A 22072-nucleotide genomic window follows, 5' to 3' on the forward strand; every position below is an offset into this window, starting at 1 on the left:
GCGAGAAAGATATTCTACTGCTGAAAGGCAGAGCGAGAAGTATTTGTGCGCAGGGTGATGGGGCAAGTTGGCCTCTTCTAGAAGACGTTTTTGGAGAGGAGGTTATTCATGCTGCAACGCTGCTTATGCTTGAACGAATGAGTGCTTTCCAAAGTTTCTTTATCATGTTCACGTTTACAGCAATACTCCAGAACAGTTCCAGTGGTTTCTTTCTGGCTTCTCCATTTCGAAGATGAAAAAACACATGAAGGTGTGGACCAGTTACGCTTCCACTGTAAACCCTTAACAAGCCTGGCGAGTGTCAAAGAACTGGTTTCCATGTGTGGCCTAAACTGAAAGTCTACCACCGTCACTGCCAAACTAGAAACACATTCTAGTTTGCATTTATTGGCATTTCCTGCTATTGTCCTGCGGGATAATCTATTTCAAGCAACACAGCACACAGGTTAAAAGTCGGGCGTAAATGTCATATGTAGTCCATACCGATTTATAGCATTCACAAGAGACAGTACAAAAGATCACCACAACTAGCACGTGCGGGAAGATGTAAATCATGGAACGATCATGAAGGTGAGACATCAGGATCGCTCCAGTAGCAGAATATGGACAGGAATTTTTACTCGTATAGCCATACACGTTACCGTGAAGATTAACAGGTGCAGTGTATCGCCGATTTCTGCGCGATGAATTACCAGCGCTATTGGAGTACTGTACCCTTGCAGAAAGAAAACAACAGTGGTTTATGCACGACGAGGCGCCAACCTCATTTTTTACGGAACGTGAAACAGTAGCTCACCAAAACTTCACACGGGCTACAGATTGATTATGGGGACTTGGTGGTACATCCTCTCTGTTCACCGTACCTGAATCCTTTGGATTTCTGGCTGTGGAGACAGCTGTGTATGCCAAACCCGTCGACAATGTGCTGTCGTTCCAGTAGCATGTGACCAGCGGTTGTGACGCAGTCAGAATTCAGCCCGGTGTATTTGAAAAAGTGCGTGATTCACTCCGAAGAAGGGGCGGAATGGTGTGTCAGGATGCGTAGTAGTCACATTACGTACGATTACTGCCGATCCATAATCGATTGTGTCTGAAATGTTTTAATGTGATACATCTCTGGATACTTCTCGGTGGAAGTAGGAACGTTACCCATTCACCGTAAAATTTACAGTACAGGATAGGAAAAAAGAAAGAAAATGAACCACCACAAAGGAATTAGCCGAATGGGACGGAAATCGTTAGGTATGGCGTACATTTACATACATACAAATGGTTACAATTTCAGAAAAATGGATGGTTTAAAGAAGAGGATGAACTTCACAAATTGAGAATGTCAACAACGCGATGGTGTACATCGGCACTTGTGCAGGCAGTTATTCGGCTTGGCATTGATTGACAGAGTTTTTAATGTGCTGGTGAGGGATATCGTCCAAATTCTGTCCAATTGGCGCTTTAGACCGTCAAAATCCCGAGCCGGTTGGAGGGCCATGTCCACAGTACTCCAAACATTCTCACGTGGGGAGAGATGCAAGCAGTAGAAAATCTTGCTATGTGCGGTCGCATACTATGCTCCTGAAATTTAAGCCAAGGGCGGCTTACCATGAAGGGCAACAAAACGGTGTGTGGAATATCGTCGACGCACTGCTCTGATTTAAGGATACCATGGATGACAACCAAAGGAGCCCAGCTATGAAAGGAAATGGCATCTCATACCGTCACTTCTGATTGTCGGGCAGTATGACGGGTGGCAGTCAGGTTGCTATTCCACCACCGTCTGGGGCTTCTCCAGACTTGTCTCTCTAACTGTAGAAGAACTGTCTTCAGTGACGAGTCCCGCTTTGAACTGAGCGCCTGTCACTAGGAAAGACGTATCTGGATATGCCCCAGACAACAGCAGGATAGCAACCTGACTGTCGCGTGCCATACAGCCTGACAACCAGGATTGATGGTCTGGGATGCCGTTTCCTTTTATAGCAGGACCCCTTTGGGTCATCCGCAGCACCCTTACCTTACAGCTCAGTCATATGTCGACAATATTCTAAGTCCCGTTTAGTGCCCTTCGTTGCAAACCATTCAGGGCTTACATGTCAGCAAGATGAAGCCAGCTGGCACATGGTGAGTGTTTCTGCTGCTCGTCTTCGTGCTTGCCAGACCCTGTCATGGGCAGCGAGGACGCCAGATCTCTCCCCAGCTGAGAATGTTTGGAGCATTATGAGCAGGGCCCTCCAACCATCTCGGGCTTTTGATGACCTAATGCACTAACAGGACAGAATTTAGCTCGATATCCCCGAGGAGGACACGAAATAAATCATTCAGTACCAAGTTGAATAACTCCTTGCATAGGGGTCTGAGGTGGACCAACGTGTTACTGACTTGCTCAATTTGCGAAGCTCCTTCTCTTGGGTAAGTTATCCAGTTTTTCTGTAATTGTAATATTTGTTTGTCTGTACATGAACTCATCACATCTACCGTTTTCCGTCCCATTCAGATAACTCCTTGGTGGTGTGTCGTTTTATATGTATGACAACACTATAGTTCTACCATTTTACAAATAATACTTTTAATACGGAAAGGCGAGGGTGAGGGTGAGGGTGAGGGTGAGGGTGTGGGAGAGGGAGAGGGAGAGGGAGAGGGAGAGGGAGAGGGAGAGGGAGAGGGAGAGAGAGAGGGAGAGGGAGAGGGAAAGGGAGAGGGAGAGGGAGAGGGAGAGGGAGAGGGAGAGGGAGAGGGAGATGGATAGGGAGGGGGAGAGGGACAGGGGGAGAGGGAGAGGGAGCATGATTGACATTGAGGGTGAGAGGGAGAGGGGGAGGGTGAAGGAGAATGAGAGTGAGAATGAGAGGGAGAAGGGGAGGGAGAATGAGGATGAGAATGAAAGTGAGAGTGAGAATGAGACTGAAGGCGAGGGTGGGAGGGAGAAGGAGAATGAAAGTGAGAGTGAGAATGAGAGGGAGAAGGGGAGGGAGAACGAGGATCAGAATGAAAGTGAGAGTGAGAATGAGACTAAGAGCGAGAGGGGGAGGGTGAATGAGAATGAGAGTGAGAGTAAGAATGAGAGGGAGAGGAGGAGGGAGACGGCGAAAGTGCAGTCCAGAGGCTCGAAGTCTGCGTCGAGAAGGCGGCACTCGCCACGTGTGGACGGTGCGCCCGCGGTGCCGGTGCCGTCGTTGTGCGCCTCAAATATTGGTACAGATAAAGGGCGCGCGCTGGCCCGGTAATACGGCCGCCCTGTCGATATATCATGTCCCGCCTCGCTTCCGCTGGCGTTTTCCGCTTATCTGTCTCAGCCTCTCCGTGACCCCAAAAATATCGATCGGCCTCTGCTGTGATGAACACTAAAACAAATTTACTCAGCCTTCTTCCGCACCCAACGAATTATTTCCCAGGCGTTCTTAATGTGATGATAACTTCTAATCACGAGGGTGTCAATGAACAGGTTTTTAACGAGAAATATTCTGAATAAGCAGCACCACTCCAACTCAGTTAAAACTCTTGAACCTGTACACGAATAATCCTGGAGACTGGTCTGCAAAGGAAGTTCCATTTCACTCGCTGCTTTGGTTATTTTATCCAACTTAATATTCTTCATGTCCTCTTCAACTGTGAAAACACTGGTAGATTCATGGTGCCAGGTCATGTGATACTAGAGGTGGGAGTGGTACGTGGGGGTAGTGGCAGAGCCAACAGCTACTCGTGTCTTTTAGAGGTAGACGTTACTCAACAATAACAAAAAAAATCTGCCAGATTCTAGTGTTGCTTTAGTTAGACAGACTTTCTCACTTGGTTCAGGAAAATCGTGATTATCACGCATTATTTCATCATAACGTTTGAAAGATATTTTTGACTACTAGTACATTACGTTTGGACCAGGAAAAAAAAGGACTCTCCATTTCCTTACAAATTACTGAGTACGAGACACAAATCGTCTCGGGAGAAACATGCTTTTCTTTTGGTCGTTATTTGGAGTCCATAAGGTATATAACAAAGTATTTTTCTCTTTTTACGTACTTACTGTCATATCCAGCGAACTACTTATAAGGAACTGATTAATGTTAATGCAGTATTTTCTACAGAGTCACCGAAGAATTATTTTCAATATCTTCTCACCTATCAGCAACGGAACAAATGCTTCAAAAACACCTACATACTACAAGTCTATTCTGCAATTCACATGTAAGTGCCTAGAAGAGAGTTCATCGAACTGTTTCTCTACCGTTCGACTTCCGAAGAGCACGTGAGAAATACGAACTTTTCAATTTTTCCTTGCGAACTCTAATTTCTTTTATTTTATTACTATTATAATTTCTCCCTGTGTAGGGTGGTGTCAGCAAAATATTTTCGCAGTCAGAGGAGAAGGTTGGTGACTACATAAGATGTGAATACATTTCACTCTGTGTTCCTCACACTCCATTCTTTAATATTCTAATTCGACCTGGTGATATTTACGTTTCCTGCAAAGAATTGATATCTGAAAGTTTTCGCTTTAGTTTGGGGCTGAATCTTTGTGACACCTATACTCTTTTCCCTGTAGCCATTAATATTCTTTACTTTCGTCGCTGGGTACAGAAGTACAGTCTTAATTACAAATTGTTATTGTCATTGGGGCTAGTCTGTAGCCTAAAATGCAATATTGGAGTAAGTCACGGATGGCTTAATTTCCCACCATGTAATGACTTCGTTTCTAATTTATTGAGTTTAATTATTATTCCCTCTACTCTATGTCTTTATGGCAATAAAATACACACAACCAGATGTGGAACAAACTTTTGTGGCCAGGGTATATTCGAATTCAGTTAGACTATCGAATAGCGCAATCGACTGTTATTGTAATGTACATAACTGATATGTTGGTGCCGACTACTTTTAGTTTAATATTTAGTTCTTGGACAGGAACTTGCCCACTTTTTCGCGTAAAAATGCTTCTCCACTGGCTATCTTGGCAATCAGTCACGATCACCGAATAACTAACAACATTGCGAGACGTTCCGCCTACGATCCATGAGTGTGCAAAGTCACGTTTACTGCCAAAGCGGTGACCTAGTGGCAAGTGCTGGCGCCTATAGCTTCCATGCCCGATAATATCGTTGAATGACGTTTCCGGAAACGCCTTCCTCATTTTGTTCCTCAAGATACCCTCTACAAATCATCGAAGTTTGTTGTAGCATTTCTGGGACACCCTGTATAGTTAAATGACAAATATACCTCTTACACGTAAGCACTTCAAAAAGGCACATCGCCGAAATCAGCTGATCGTACGAAGTGTATGACTGCGATCGTAACACAGAGAAAGCGGGAAATGGAATTGTCTTTCATTATGTTGAACAACCAGATGCAACGCTACTTAATGTTCATCACAAAGAATCGGAATTAATGTGCAGGAAAATGGATCGAGTTCGCCTCCTTAGCTGAGGGATCAGCATACAGGGCTGCCATGGGAAGGACCTGCATTCAATTCCCGGTATTCCCAGGAGGACTGGAACGCGGTCCGCTCTGCCTCGTGATGCCCCTTGAGGAGTAACTTGAGTGCGAATTAGCGGCTTCGAGAGCTGCAAAGATGACAGCGGCAGGAAGAGAGGTGTTCTAATCTCACGCCCCTCCATACCACATCCAAAAGACGCCATTGGCTGACAATGACACAGCGGTCGGTCGGTCCAGACTGGATTGTCCTTGGCCAGAGAGGCGGAAGTTATATGTTACATGTCGAACCTCAAGCAGCCTCATGGCTAAGAAACTGTTCTCAAACAGGAAGAATACCAACCCCTTTATGAACTGAGATTTAACTTGAAGTAGGTAGTGAATATGAGTGTACCTTCAGACCAAGCACTTCAGGGGGAACGTGTTCAAGTATTCTATATAACTCCATTTCGTAAACATCTAACAGATAAACCATTTAAGACACACATTCAGAGGCATACGTCGAGTCACCCATCTTAAAGACACCATCAGTATCAAAAGTATGACATACCCTCACTTCACAGGCCGCCACAGCGAGGTTCGAACCCAGGATATTTTATTTGTTTGTTCACTGTTTTATTTTAACCTGTTGTTTAGATTACAAAACGTGGCAACGACCTTGCCACAGTGGATACATCGGTTCCCGTGGGATCACCAAAGTTAAGCGATGTTGGTCGTGGCCGGCACTTGGATGGGTGACCATCCAGCTGCCATGCGCTGTTGCCATTTTTCGGGGTGCACTCAGCCTCGTGATGCCAATTGAGGAGCTACTCGACCGAATTGTAGCGTCTTCGGTCAAGAATACCATCATACCGACCGGGAGAGAGGTGTGCTGACCCCACGCCCCTCCCATCCGCATCCTCCTCGGAGGATGACACGGCGGTCGGATGGTCCCGGTAGGCCACTCATGGCCTGAAGACGGAGTGCTTTTAGATTACAAAACAGACCAAATGTTACATAAAGAGTTGTACATACTAGTTGTTTGTTGATGTTATCTTGAGTCGGAACACTGGTTTGATGAAGCTCTCAGCGTGCAAGGCTCAACTCTGTATAACTACTGCAACCTACATCTATTTCAACCTTTCTCTCCCTTTACAGTCTAAGCCCCTGCACTCGCTTCTACTGCCACAATTTCTAGATATCTCAGAGTAAGTTCTATTAACCGATTCCTTCTTTTGGCATAAATTTATTTTATCCCGTTCGAGTGATTACATTTAGCTAATTATCTGATCTACCCATCTAATTTTCAGCGCTCTTCTGTAGCAGCAAATTTCAAAAGGTTCTATTCTTTTCTTGTCCAGGCTGTTCATCATTCGCGTTTCACTTATTATAAGCGGCGATTAAAAAGTTTCCAATTGATGCCGTTGTTGCAGCGTACATATAACGTAGTGCGACTCCCGTGTAGTAGATAAGCACCGCCATGAAGGCTAGGGGATAGTGTGACATTCGTGTCTTATCGACTTGCCGGTGGACATCCAAAGAGAATGAAGAACGTGTGTGGGGCAGCATGCCTGTCGAAAGTGCAAAGATCCGCACTGGTAGCGATTCGACACAAGGCGCCGGTCGATTGATTACCAGGGCCATTTGCTTACTGATTTCGAGGAACTTGGTGTCTCCGCCACTGAGGCACGGTACTGTGCAACGCTGAAGAAATTACGGCATGCAATTAAAGCAACACGTCCGGGGAAGAGCCCATTGCTTACTGATTTCAAAGAACTTGCTGTCTCCACCACTGGGGCACGGTACTGTGCAACGCTGATGAAATTACGGCGTGTAATTAAAGTACTACGTCCGGGGAGGGGCCCATTGCTTATCGATTTCGAGGAACTTGATATCTCCACCACAGGGGAACGGTACTGTGCAACGCAGAAGAAATTACGGCGTGCAATTGAAGCAACACGTCCGAGGAAAACAGCGACAAACGGTGCAACTGTTTCATGATAACACACGTCCCCATATCGCAAATGTCGTGAAGCAGAAATTACGCCAACGCAGTTGGGAGACACTTGCGCACCCTCCCCGTAGTCCTGATTTCTCCCCATGCGGCCCCTTAAAAAAGACCTCGAAAGGTGTACGATTCTTGTCGGACGCTGTAGTGCAGCAGACAGTTGCGGACTTTATCACGCAGCAGGACGAGGTGTTTTATCAAACGGGTATCAACAAGTCGATGGGATGATTGCCTCAACGTACACGGCAATGTTTTTTTTTTGTTTGGCCTACCGATTTTGGAGTGCACGGCCTTCGAACGAAAACTTGTTGATCACCTTTATAACATAATTTATTAGCATAAATTTTCAAATATGTTAACATATTTCAGTCATTGTTATGCCGAGAAAGACAGAAGAAGTGTAATGTTATGGGGGAAAAGGGTGTAAGAAAGTCTCCATACCACCCTTTGGCTGGGTCTTGAAGGCACATGCCATTGTACTGCATTAGCGCGGAGAGCTTTGCACTCGAGACGTTGGCAGGAAGTCCAACGATCAGAAATTTTTCGCCGCCACCTACAGTCCCCCTGTCAGTTAGAAAACGGTGTTGAAAGCTACGTCCACCGCCAGAAAACGAACCGGCCATCTCTAAAGCGAGTGCCAAGCAAAAATGTGCAGCTACAACAGCCAGATTTACAGTTGGCGTTGTCTTAGTAATTAACACGAAAGAGAACTGCCGCTCGTTACTAGGGATGTGTTTCTACTTCAACTGTTTCTCACCCTGGGTTGCGCTGTAAGAAGTCTACCATTAGCCCCTGAGACAGTAGACATCTCGAGAGTGGGACCTTCTTTACAAGGCGCGACGCACAGCGCGGTGACGGAGACGCTGGGGGGAGCAGAGCACGCGACACGCGGCCGGCACACGCCGGCGCCTCCGGGGAGGGGGGTTACGCAAGTCGCAACAGAGGCGCATTGTGGGCGTATCGCCGGGGCGCCAGGTGGCCAGGCAGCTGCAGATTCCTCGCGTGCAGATCTGAGATCCGCGCCCTGCCGCGCCTGTTCCACGGCGCACCGAGCTTATGCCACACCTGCCGGCACCTGACTCCCTGCCGTCTCACACCCCCCCGTACACCACGAAGGCACAGTATCTGCTCATCGAAATTGGAACAACAGGAAAAATAGCAAATAACGGAATTTCATTTATTGTGCGCCTACAGTACAGTGAGAACAATACACGACCAGCAGAAAAACGCCCCTATCGTAGCGCCAAAAAGGCTGATATGCTAGTGTTTTGAGAGACTCGGTCTAAAAGGTGGGGTACCATCTACCTCATTCTACCTCTCTCAGCACCTTTATAGATTTCTCAACTAATTTTGGCATGAGAACACATTCGCTCTCTTTTTAATATGCAACTCACCTCTCACTTCCATACTTTCCCCTCACTGTAACTTGATCACAGCCACTAGTTCATCCCTGTTAAGTCGCTCATGTCTGTCCACTCCCACTTGCTCATTCCCACTCATTCCTTCAGCCGAACTCATTGCCATAGTCTCTTTGTGCCTCCTATCTCACAGTTCTGTCGTACTGTCACTGTCTCCTCTCGTTGCCACTGCCTTCCTCTTGCCATCTCTTATCAATCATTCCTTCCCACTGCTGCCCTCTCTTCTCCCTGCCACAGTCTCCCTCTTCCTCTTCGTCGTTGTCACAGACTCTGTCCCTCATTATCATTGACTCATCCACTTACACTTTCTTCTGCTCTTTATTCCTCTCCCACTGTTACTGTCTCCTTCACTCCTTTCCTAGCGCTATTCTCTTACTGCCTACTACATCCCACTGGCAATGCGTCCCAATCTTTCTCTCACGCTGCCATTTTCTCCCTCGCTCTTACTGTACTGTAGCTACTGTCTACTATCTTCCGGTATTTATTCTTCTGCGTCTATTTTCCACTGACACTGTCTCCTTCTCTCTGAGCATAAAAAACGCGGTTGTGCTCGCACGTCAACACTTTTTCGAAAATTTTTAAAGGCACTGAGGAAGGAAGAACGAGGCAGCTTGGACCCCACTTTTTACTAAGAGTATCTTAATAGGGAGGAGCATATTTGCATTTTCCTGCTGTTTCCCATCTTTTCCCTACTACATAAAATTATGTCAGACGTATGAAAAGAATTTTACGGGACAGTAAAATTTTGATATTTTGCTTACTCGTATATGAACTTAAGTCCGCCCCGATAGTAGGATAGTCGGCTCGCTGCCGTGCTAGCGTGCGGAGCTGCTCCGCGCGCCGTGTGACGCTCCGCCCTTGGCGGTGTTTACTTCCGCGTCGCGGTGTTTGTGTCTATCGAGTCCAGTACTAACGTACACCATGGCGCACTCGTACCGCCGTGCAACGATCAAAGTAACGTTTCAGGCCGAACATCCATGACCCAGAGCTTTCGAAGTCGAACAGTTCATACGTGAGGATCTACGTTTGAATCCCCAGGACGTAATCGGCATACATTTTTCCATCACTGCAAGTGTTGTCTACATCAAGATGTCGACGGAGGAAATTTGCAATGACATAATTCACCGTCACGCCACCGGACTGAAATTTAAACACTCTGATGGACATATGGGTGCTGTGACAGTCGCCCATGCTGGATTCGGTCTCCGGACATTGCGGGTGTTTGAACTCCCGTTCGAGGTGCCTCAGGATGTGGTCATTGCCGCTTTCCAACCATATGGCACCGTCTTGGATCACGTCGCGGAGAAGTGGCAAACATTTACGACCTACCCCGAATAAAATGGCGTCAGGCAAATAAAAATTGAGCTGACGAAACATGTCCCATCGTACCTGCTGATTGGCGGTGTGAGGGCCATCGTCATGTATGATGGACAGCCACGAACGTGCGCAGGATGTGACCAGGAGGGACATGTACGTTCCGAATGCTTACACCGCCGTTTAATACAGACGCCGTTACGTGAAGAGACCCAGGCTTCGACGGTCACGTCCTTACCCATCACCTACGCCAAGGTTGCACAGGACCCCGTCGTACCAATCTCGATTGCGCCAGCAGCATCGTCAACGCCACCCGCCGAGGACACAAGCACGGCGTCACCTCCAGTGCTCGCTTCAGGACCGTCCGGTTTGCAGACCGAAACCGATGTTCCTGTTGGAACCATGGACGTCGACCTCGGTGTCGTGCCGACGTCTGCCTTTGTCCAGACGGGTTTGGCGTCAGACGACGGGCGACCACATTCTGATTCAGAAGGCCACATCAGAAAACAGCGGTCGCCTCGCAAACACAGGAAACGACGACGAACGCCTTCCGATGACGCCCTTTCTCAGACGGCCCCACGAGATGTCGACCTGATGTCTGACGGTGATCTCCCACATTGCGTCCAGTCACGCGACGTGGCAGCAACAGGAGCCCCTCCTGTGACGCCTACTCTCCCAGCCAGGGGCGTGTCCTCGCCGTTGTCAACGAATGATGACGGCGGTCCCCCTGCCACTCATGTTGCGGAATCCACAACACCCGTTCCGGAAGTACGTGACCGTCACATGTCCACGTCGTCAGCTTCCTGGGCCGATGACGTTGAAGAAGAAGCGGAACAGACTGCCAGCGTGTCTGCACAGGAGTCCACCTCGGCGACACTGGGGCTGGCGCCCCGCCAGTAATTATCACCACTGCGGGACCACCGGCGGGTCTCCACCTGCCGGCTACTTCTACCGCACGTTCTGCGAATACTGAAGATGGCCGCACACAGCAATATCGTATCGCCACGATGAATCTTGCCACCATTCGTGCCCCCCATAAACTGGCCACGTTCAGAGACACTATTTACTCTGCGGATGTGGATATAGCACTCTTACAAGAGGTGTTTGTGGCTGACTTCCTAGTTCCCACCAGATACAACGCCCATGTTTCCCCCGCATCCGATACTGGTAGCGGCGTCGCCATCCTGCTACGCGACGGACTCCCTGCAGAGGACGTCATCTACCTCCCCACTGCGCGAGGTATGGCCCTCACACTGTTCGGCGTGCGTATTATTAATATCTACGCTCCGTCCGGCACTGGCCGCCGTCATGACCGACAAACTTTTTTTGCCGAAAGCGTCACACCCCTCTTCACCGGTCCGCAGGACGATTTGGTACTCGGTGGGGATTTTAACTCGACACAAGAGCCCGCGGACCAACTCCCGCGACATTCCCCTTGTGCATCTCTCTCAGTGGTCATCGACCGTCTCCGACTTGTTGACACATGGAAGAAGCTCTACGGAATTCAACCGGGATATACATTCTACACCTCTCACTCGTCAAGCCGCATAGATCGCATCTACGTTACCCGCTCCCTTGCTGATGGCACACGTCATGCCGAAGTCTGGCCCTTGGCCTTTTCAGACCATGATGCATACCTCTGTGACGTCACTCTCGCCCGACAGCAAGTGTGGCATAGTCGTGGTCTGTGGAAACTCAATGTCGCTCACCTGACCTCCTCAGACTGTCGCCGTATGGTAGAAGAAGCGTGGGCACGCTGCCACCATCGTCGAGCAGCCTATGACTCCACCTTATCATGGTGGCTCTCCTGTGCAAAGCCGACCCTCAGGAAGACTCTGATGAGTTTTGGGAAGGAATTAAAGGTTTGGCAAACTAATATCCTGCACTTCTACTACACCATTCTACGTGACTGTGCGACGATGCCTTTCTCGCCAGCCCGGCAGTCGATGGTCCATCGCACGAAGGCGCAGATCTCCTTGATCATGCGGCGTAACTTGGAAGGCACTGTAATCCGTTCTCGAGCTTCTAATCGAATCCCTCAAGAACGTCCGTAGATGTACCACCTCCTTCAGGAAAGACAACGACGACGACGAGCTCTGATCCAAGTCCTCACTGATGTGGAAGGGCGCCGGCACGACACCCAACAAAGCATCGGTCGTACTCTCCATGCTCATTTTGCCGGGCTATACGCAGCCGTACCGCATTCTGCAGCACTGATCACAGAAGTCGCTCAGCTCACTACGAACACTCTTCCGGAGGATGCAGTGCGTGACCTCCAAGACGACGTAACCACAGATGAAGTAGTAGATGCTATCAAGGCGGGTTCCGATAACAGGTCTCCTGGACCTGACGGTATACCCATCGAATTTTATAAAAGTTTTCAGTATTTGTTGGCTTCCACGTGGACGGCAATCGCACAAGAGCTGATGTCACCGAGGACAGTGGTCCCGAGCGCCTTTCTAGAAGGAATTATTATCCCCGTACATAAACCGCGCGGGTTATCGAGGGTCCAGGACTATCGACCAATTACTTTGCTCAACAGCGACATGAAAATTTTCACACGGCTACTGGCATCGCGACTCAAGAAGGTCGCACGTTACGTCACATCCTGCGACCAGACTTCCCTAGGAGGCGACAACAACATCCGTACGGCCCTTTGCCGTTACAGAGACATGATAGCATTAGCGCATCATCAGCGTCTCTCTGGCGCCTTGGCTTCACTGGACTTTAGCCAGGCTTTCGACCGTGTTGACCACTTCTATTTACGGACAGTTCTTCAGCATATGGGTTTTCCTGGCGGTATTGTAACAGTGGTTATGCGCCTGTTGAGTAGTGCAACCTCTAAAATCATGTACAATGGTCGTCTTACACCGTCCCTGGTCATCGCCCGATCTGTACGGCAAGGATGCCCTCTTTCCACGATTTTGTATGCTTTCGCTTTGGAACCCCTGCTCCAGGGCATGCGCCAACGTTTGGAAGGCATGGCTGTGCAAGGCCACCGTTTTTGTTGTACAGCCTACGCAGACGACATAGTACTATATCTGCGCAGTGAAGATGAAGTACGAGCAGCACTGACATGGGTGGCGACTTACGGCGAAGCGTCGGGGAGCTGCCTCAACGTGTCAAAATCCAAGGTCCTGCTCATTGGTGAGGGCTTGCCGGAGAGATGCGCTGCCCCCTTTAGTGTCGACCTGTGGACTTGATTTCACAGCAGACCTGCGCCGCTCAGCGGCTATCAATGGTAGACGCTTGCTACAATCAGAGCAAATCTCGCAGATCACCGGCTGCGAGCTCTCGACGTTATCCAACGCGCGCAATACGTGAACATGTATCATGCTTCCCGTATACCACACGTGGCTCAAGTACTACCAGTCCCAAATCTCCTGGCGCGACGACTGTTGATGGCTTTCGGCTCCTTCGTCAGCTCGGGGATGTTATTCAAGGTGCAGTATGAATCCCTTGCACTGCCACGAGATCGTGGCGGGGTGGGACTCGTCCACGTGCCGACTCGTGTCAAGGCACTATAAGTCAGCTCCCAACTCAAACTTTGGCATCGTTGCCCGCAGAGCCTTACTAGCCTCCTGCTTCACAACTTTGCACCGGCCTCCTTGTCCGCCCCAGTACTGATATCGACCAATCCAACCCCCTTTTATTACATCCAACGATTTTTCCTGGAGTTCAGTTATATCTACCGGTCCTTACCACTTACACGTTTGTACCTCACGAAAACAGTCTCCGAATTGTTACAACAGTGCCGCCCGTCCAACCCCATCGAACGTAAGTATCCACAGTACGTGTGGCGACACATATGGAAGGCGATCCATGCGCGTTTTCTCGAATCAGACGTTCAATCAGCGTGGTACATCACCGTGAATGGCAAACAAGTTAACCGAGATCGTCTGCACCGCATCCATCTCGCCGATTCATCCCTCTGCACCCACTGTGGCGTGGATGACACGGATGTCCACCGGTTCCACTGTGGCACAGCGCTAGACGTCTGGACACTTGCGCGGCGAATTTTGGCGTTTCTTACTCGCCAGACACCGGCTCAGATCGACGTCCACATGCTTTTGTACCCCGATAAGACTTTCTACCCCTCAGCCAAAACTAACTCTGTGAATTGGATCTGTGGCCACACGATCCGCTATCTTTTTACTTCAGGCGACAAGTCTACGCTAGGATATTGGACTTATCTCAACGAACGACACTGCGTCCTGATACGCAACCCACGCTATAAACAATATTTTTCTAATTTCTTACGGAGCACTTTCGATGACCCACCTAGTAGCTGGAACGTCCAAGCCCTGAGAAGCTGAAAACTGTATAAAACGAACCGAACTGAATAGATCTGCTACCCAGAACTCACGCCTACGCCATGAGAAGACACGTTTGGACGAGCTGGCATGCTGTAGGCGGATACACTTCAGGAGCTCCTGTAAGAACTGGACTTTAACTACAAGTCGCATGACGACTTAAGAAGCTTTTCCTTATTTCTTCCTCATAGTTTGTTCTTAAAGGAAAAAGAAATTTGATTTTGGCTTTGAGAAACTTTTTTTTGTTCCGAAGGATTGCTTCTTCGCCAACAAGACGAAGGAGACTCATTTTTGTCTACTGGAAGGAGAAACCAGTATAATCGGAGTCTTTGTTTTCTTTCGAAAAAAAAAAACTTTTCCTTATTTATTCCTCACAATTTGTTCTTAAAAAAAAGGGTAAAAAAACCCGTGTTCGGTAAGAGCGTTAGCTTCCCTAAAAAAAAAAAAAAAGATAGCTCAGTGGTCGGCGCGGCGGTCTGTCACGCCAAGGGACCCGGGTTCGATTCTCGGCTGGTTCGGAGATTTTCTCCGCTGAGGGGCTGAGTGTTGTGTTGTCCTCATATTTAATTTCGTTTTGTTTATTAATATCTCACTTGATTTTGTATTAGTTATAAGTTTTTCTAATGCTGCACAAAAAAGATATCAAATGAATGTAAACAAATAGAGCCCGCCTCCACGTGGCGGGACCCGGGCAACGGTGTGAGTGGGGACGGGAACTGGGGTGGTGTTACTTTCAGTCACTTCGAACCCCGGACCCAGTCACAGCGGCTAAGTGGCAACATAAGACCCACCATAAGAAATTAGACGGTGGGTCATAAAAAATAAGCAGCTAGTGAAAAAAAAGTGTCCTCATTATCATTTCATCATCATCAGTGGAAGGCAACGGGAAATCACCACTGGAATCACTTCCCTAGACGTTCATGCGGTGGACCTCTCTGACGAGGCTCCCCCCATGACAAGACCTGCCGTAAGGCAGAACACAAAGTTTTTGTATGAAATTAAAATAACGCAGAACTAATTTTACACCTTGGACAAGATCTTGGGTGCACAAAAATTTTGCATGTGCTTTAGTATGACAACATGAGGTGCCAAGAACCCCTATGATCAAAACAGAGAGACTTTATAGTATATTTATCCACTCTAGGTCACTTTATAAACAATGTTCTCGCTTCACAACGGATTTTACGTGCGTAGTTTACGTGTCCATGTAGGGTAACTTCGAACACCTACAGCTTGGAAACAGACAAAGATATAAAGAAAATTTTCAAAGTTGTTCTAGATCTGGATATTTGGAATATGCTGCGCATCACGGTCTTGGTTTTGGTACCCAAAAACCACGTTTTTAGGGTGTTTCTCGGTAATGGACGACGATTTTTGAAAACGGGAAGATGGAACTTCTAAATAAATGCCCAAAGAGTATACCGTTAAAATTTAAGCAATTTTTTGAGGTTAGGTATTTAGATATCCGCAACGGACGGTGAAGAAATCGTGGAAAATCCTTTTTTCTGGTTTAATGAGGAACCGCCCATGAACTAAATGATGCCTTCGTAAGCCCTTTAAGGTAGACTGTAGACTACATCTAACGCAGAAAGAACAAACTCATTTGCTCCATTTGCCTAAGCTGGAGGATGTGTGTAATATTCTAACTTCAACCCTGTACTGCAGGATGGTTACAGTAAGACGATCCTTATGTCGGGTATACAAAAGGTGCCACCCTCAGGGCTACCCAAAACACATGACCCTACCTTTCGGTCACCAATAGAACCCCAAGTATGAAAAATCATGTTTTTATGCGCGGCGTTTCGGAATATATTGGTAGCGTATGCTGTAGCATGCGTGCCAGTTAAATCTGTGGGTGATCTGAGAGTATACAGAGCGTTAGATTCAGTAAGGACGGATGCCATCTTTGGTAAACACAGTGGCTGTAACGATGATAGGTGTCGCATTGAACTGATCTGGATGACAGATACGTGTACATGAGATCATGCTGCTTCGACTCTATCCCAAATTTTATCGATTGTAGTGGGTAACAAGAGATGATGTGTCAGTTTCTCAGCAAATTAGAGGTTTTCGACGGGGAAGAGATCTGGAGAATACCCTCCTGCGTAACCGCACGCGTTCAAGCTCGCGTTCCAGGACGAGGAGGCGCGCCGGCCGCGTACTGGATCCGCCCGGTTGGTTGGCGACGGGGGTCGGTGCGCCGGCCAGCCTCGAAGTGATATTTAGACGGATTCCCCCATCCCAGTAGGTGAATACCGGGCCGGCAGCCAAGTCCCGCCTCAGTACAGTTGGGGGCGAGGGGCAGGGGGTTCACGGAAACGGGGTGGCGACAGGAAAAACATCTGGCCACCGCGGACCACGCGATGATGCGGGACAAAGGCATAAGAGAGAGAAGAAGAAGATATGTGAAAAATGTGCTGGTCAAGGCAATTGGCGGACACCCTCTGTATCGAGTTTGATCAAGATGAAGACAGCACGACCTGTGCTACCCTGTTTCTCATATCCTTCATCTATAGTTTGTTGCATTATTCTGCTTGCAATTTAGCGCAATTCCTTCCCTTCATCTAAGACGTGGCCCGAGTTTGGATGTCAGGTTAACTGCTTATCTCATTTCTGCTACTCTCGATTAGTTACATTATCGTTGGTTCACTCTGCGTCCATATTCACTGCTCATTAGACTGTACGGTCTGTTCTAAAGAGCCTTAATTCTTTCTCACTTTCACTGAGTATTGCAATGTTATCAGCGAATCTGCGGCCGGCTAACATTTTATTAATTGTGACATTTCCGGCCTTGAAAGTTTACATTTTACAGTAATTTCTGAGCACAATCTACCCTGCAACACACTTACAAGCCTTTCAGACTGTTTGTGACAACCCTGTATACACTCCGTTCTTTACTTTTTAGCTTTTGCGCTTGATAATGGTCCTAAAGGAGAAACTGCAATAGGGAAAATAAATTATTTATACAGTCAATGGTAAATATGATTTATTTTTCAAAAATATAAAGATATTATTTTTGAAAAATTTCTTACGCCTTACTAGTTCTGGGGTGTTTGCACATCATAGTAGTTAGTAGGATGTACAGGGTGGACGAGAAGTTCTCGTACGCCGTATCAAATGTTATTGTGGAGGTTGTTAGCTACGTTAATTCTTATCAATAGTTGGAATTCTTGTGGTATATGTTTTCGCAGTCGCACTCGTAGTCGAGTTTTAATTTGTACCATGGTATATGTGAGCGGTCATAGGTACACTGTTAATGAGAGCTTAAAGACAAGTGTGTGGGTGCACGAACGACAACACACAAGGCAGACAATGAGATGGATTATGGAAGCATTCCAGAAAAAAGTTTAATAGGGCTCCACAACGAACGGCAGCACTTATGGACTGGGAAAGACGCGCATTTGTTTTGGCAGAAACGAAGACAGACAACTGAGTAGAAGGAAGAAGAGACGAGAAGAAGCATGCGCCGGATTCTCTTCTTCGATTGAACAATCTCCTACGAAGTCGACACGTAAAGGTGCTTCGGAAGTCGGTATAACGAAGACAACAAGGCGAGATCATGTGAAAAAATACCTTAAGGTCAGACTTTTCGGCCGTCGTTCGTAAACGAGTTACCGGATAGAGACCGAAATCAGCGCGTTTTAGCACACCATGCTTTGTTAATTCAATTTCCAAATGCAGGGAACCGCGCCAACATAATGTTTTCAGATGAATGTGCCATTTATCGCAGATCACGTGCTATAAATATTACCGTTTGGGCCAAAGAGAATCCTCATTACACAGTCGAGTTATATAGCAAATGCGCCTCAAGTACTTTTTTGAAGGGACTATGAGTGGCGGAAATTATATGCACGTGTTACAAACATTTTTAATACCTCATGTTGAGGAAAAGGACCATAAAGAACGCATATGGTTGCAGAAAGAAGGAGCCGTCCTTACTACGCTCTTGCAGTGAGTGAGTTACTAGATGAAAAACGTCGAGGAACGTGGACAGGTCGTGTTTCGTCAGCAACACCAGCTCCCTTGAAACGGCCACCAAGCAGTCCTGACCTCACAGCACCTAAAAACTCCTTATGAGGAGTCATTGAGGCAGAACGTCATTACGCAAAAAACGAAGAACGGCACAATACTGTTGAGGATGCATTTCGCTCTATGTCACCGGACACGCTCAGAGGCATGACAAGAAGAACATGGAGACGCGTGGAAGTCTGTTTACAGCATGATGGAGAACATACTAAGATATTGGACATTTAATACGTAAGTAAGTATTTGTGCTAAAACAAAACAAATCAATTTAGATTAGATACTAGGTGTTAGGGGGAATCTTCCCACACCCTGTATATTCGTCGTTGGTAAGTGATATGTCAAAGCCACATTCATCTGGAAAATTTGTATGTGATATTTCGTGTTTTTCATTGCGATGAGAATAAAAGTATTTTGGTACAGATTTTTTTATACTTTTTCCGTATTTGGGCCCCTGATAAAGTCCCTCAATAAACATAAGCTTAACTTTGAATATCATAGGTTCAAATGAAAGCATGGACCTAGGTTAGAGGGACACATGCACACGACATTGATTTTCAGAATCGGTCGGTTAAAAAAAAAAAAAAAAAAAAAAAACAAACAAGTTGCGGATGACCGTTTCTGACCTTTCATTTTTTGAAATACGTGAAAATTGAGTTTTACTGCCGGCTGGAGTGGCCGAGCGGTTCTGGGCGCTACAGTCTGGAACCGAGCGACCGCTACGGTCGCAGGTTCGAATCCTGCCTCGGGCATGGATGTGTGTGATGTCCTTAGGTTAGTTAGGTTTAATTAGTTCTAAGTTCTAGGCGACTGATGACCTCAGAAGTTAAGTCGCATAGTGCTCACAGCCATTTGAACCATTTTTTTTTTTTTTCAGTTTTGCTAACGAATGGGTATCTTCGATAGCCGTTTGAGAGGCATAATATTTGAAGTACTAACTCTAAACCTTGCATACTCGGTAACAGGTCCTTTTTAGGGTCCCGTACCTCAATCGGTAAAAACAGAACCTTTATAGGATCACTTTGCTGTCCGTCTGTCAGCCTGTCTCAGTGCTACTCTTAAAATCCGCTTTTCTCAGAAACGGGTACACGTATTAAGTTGAATTGTCACATATTAAGGGCTACGGCATGTTAGCAGTGTAAAGAACTGACGCTTCTAAGTCAATGCAATTAAAAGATACGGCCATTTATGTAAGGTATTTTGATACTAATCTAGTCATCAAGACGTATATGGTAGTTTCCACTGACCTAGAATGCTGGTATTTGACTGGAAGCAAGGATTCACAGTACAAGCGAACGAAAAAACTCAAAAATGGTTAATCTGTGACTATATCAAACGAAAAAAATTTTTGTCATTTGTAATCCGACTGTCCGTCCTTCCATTAAGACCGCGTTTTCTCAGCGATGGATAGACGTATATCTTGCCATTACCGATATCGATAACAGGCAAAAATCGTCGAGATTCTCTAATCGTGGGATGGATGAACTGTCTGTATATATATATATATATAAAAGCACTCCGTCTTTAGGCCACGAGTGGCCTACCGGGACCATCCGACCGCCGTGTCATCCCCAGTGGAGGATGCGGATAGGAGGGGCGTGGGCTCGGCACACCGCTCTCCCGGTCGTTACGATGGTATTCTTGACCGAAGCCGCTACTTTTCGGTCGAGTAGCCCCTCAATTGGCATCACGAGGCTGAGCGCACCCCGAAAAATGGGAACAGTGCATGGCAGCCCAGATGGTCACCCATCTAAGTGCCGACCACGCCCTACAGCGCTTAACTTCGGTGATCTCCCGGGAACCGGTGTATCCACTGCGGCAAGGCCGTTGCCCATGAACTAACAGTATACATTGTACGGAACCCTAGGCGAGTTCTGCTCACACCTACTCAAAATTTTGTAAACTATCGGTGGTCATGGCGTGTGGTTTCAAAGGAGGGCTGAGCCGGAGCGCGATTGTGGCGTCCACTCGGAGCGCGGCGCGGTTTCCGGAAGAGCGTGCGAGTGGTCGGTGAGTCAGAGAGGGCTGTCTGAGGCCAGCGGCTGCTCGAGAGCCCCGGCGGCGGCGGGCCGACGCTGACAGCGCGGCGCAGCGCCCCACGCCACCTCCTGGGTGGCGGCCGGCCGCCGCTGCCGGCTGCTGGAAGCCGTCACTCGCCGCCCCCGCACCCCCGCCACTCAGCCGCGCTTTACGACCCGCCCGCTTCGTTAGCGTCCGGCCCGCCACCCTCCGGCTGAGCCGTGGTTTACACTGGGCGGCCGGCACGCCTGCGGCCCCGGCACCACTTACTGTCGGCACAGGCGACGACGCCTAAATGAGATCGATAAAAAAAAATGTCGAGGCGGGGCATTAGGGCGTCAACGAAACTTCCGTTGATGTTTCGAGTCTTTCTCACTCGTTAGAAACTTCGTCACTGTATGCCACAGAAAATAATTTAAAACTGTATACGAATTCTGTTCTAGTGATATTTTCCTTCGCCCATACACCGCAAGCCGCTGTCGATTGCATGGCGGAAGACAGCTCGTGCCAGTACTCTTACTGCAAGTTGTATTTGTAGGTTGGTCCGTAAATACGTAGCGTTTTTATTTTGCACGTTGGTATTCTGGTTGGTATGGTTTTATTTATCGATGGTAACTTTTTTTATTTGTAGTTCACGGTTGCTATTTCAGTTTACATATTGTCTTTTTGTCATCTGAAGATAGCGAGTGGAGCTGTGGACGCAAGGAAATGGAGTGCCAATGGGAACATTTCCGAAATACTCTTCTGTTAGAGGGGTGACAGCAGCGGAGGCAGCTAGAAACATTTGCGCTGTATATGGGTATAATGCCTTGGACAGATGCCGGCCGCGGTGGTCTAGTGGTTCTCGGCGCGCAGTCCGGAACCGCGGGACTGCTACGGTCGCTGGTTCGAATCCTGCCTCGGGCATGGATGTGTGTGATGTCCTTAGGTTAGTTAGGTTTAAGTAGTTCTAAGTTCTAGGGGACTGATGACCACGGAAGTTAAGTCCCATAGTGCTCAGAGCCTTGGACAGATCATGGCCAGAAAATACTTTCCTCGTTTTGAGGAGGACCGTTTTGACATTAGTGACGCTGCACGCTCAGGAAGACCATCGGGGTTTGATGAACATCGTTTAAACGTATTAATCCACAATGATCCACGTCAGTACATTGTGCAACTGGCAGATGTGCTAAATTGTAGTCATTACACCAACGTGTAACATTTACATGCGATAGGAAGGTTCAAAAATCGGTTGTATGGGTACTGCAGTCTAAGCGAAAAATCTCAAAAATCTGCGGATGGTCAAATGCGCATCTCTGCTTGCACGTCATCAACTGGGCCGTGAACAACACCGATCATTCCTGTTCTGTATTGTTGCTGGTGACAGGAAATGCTGTTCTTACGTTAACATACGGAAAACAAAAGGAATGGCTGAGCCCAAACAAGCAGCAACTCCCTGTAAAAAGACCTGAGCACGTTCACAATAGGTAACGTTATGCACCTGGTGGAACAGCAACGGTGTGGTGTACTACGAATTATTTCCCCGACATATGACCGCCACTGCTGACGTCGAAACTTCCTGACAGATTAAAACTGTGTAATGG

The 22072-nt window shown here is 47.6% G+C and overlaps 1 long non-coding RNA gene and 1 pseudogene across 1 annotated transcript in view; one reads left to right on the forward strand and one right to left on the reverse strand.

The window, feature by feature from the left end:
• LOC124790109 overlaps window positions 1–22072 on the forward strand; it is a 261771-nt gene that overhangs the window by 203254 nt on the left and 36445 nt on the right. The gene's annotated exons all lie outside the window — the stretch shown is intronic.
• On the reverse strand, window positions 20185–20302 carry LOC124790431 (annotated as a pseudogene).

The sequence above is a fragment of the Schistocerca piceifrons genome, chromosome 3 (genome assembly GCF_021461385.2).
Source record: "Schistocerca piceifrons isolate TAMUIC-IGC-003096 chromosome 3, iqSchPice1.1, whole genome shotgun sequence".
NCBI classification, from domain to species: Eukaryota; Metazoa; Arthropoda; class Insecta; order Orthoptera; family Acrididae; genus Schistocerca; species Schistocerca piceifrons.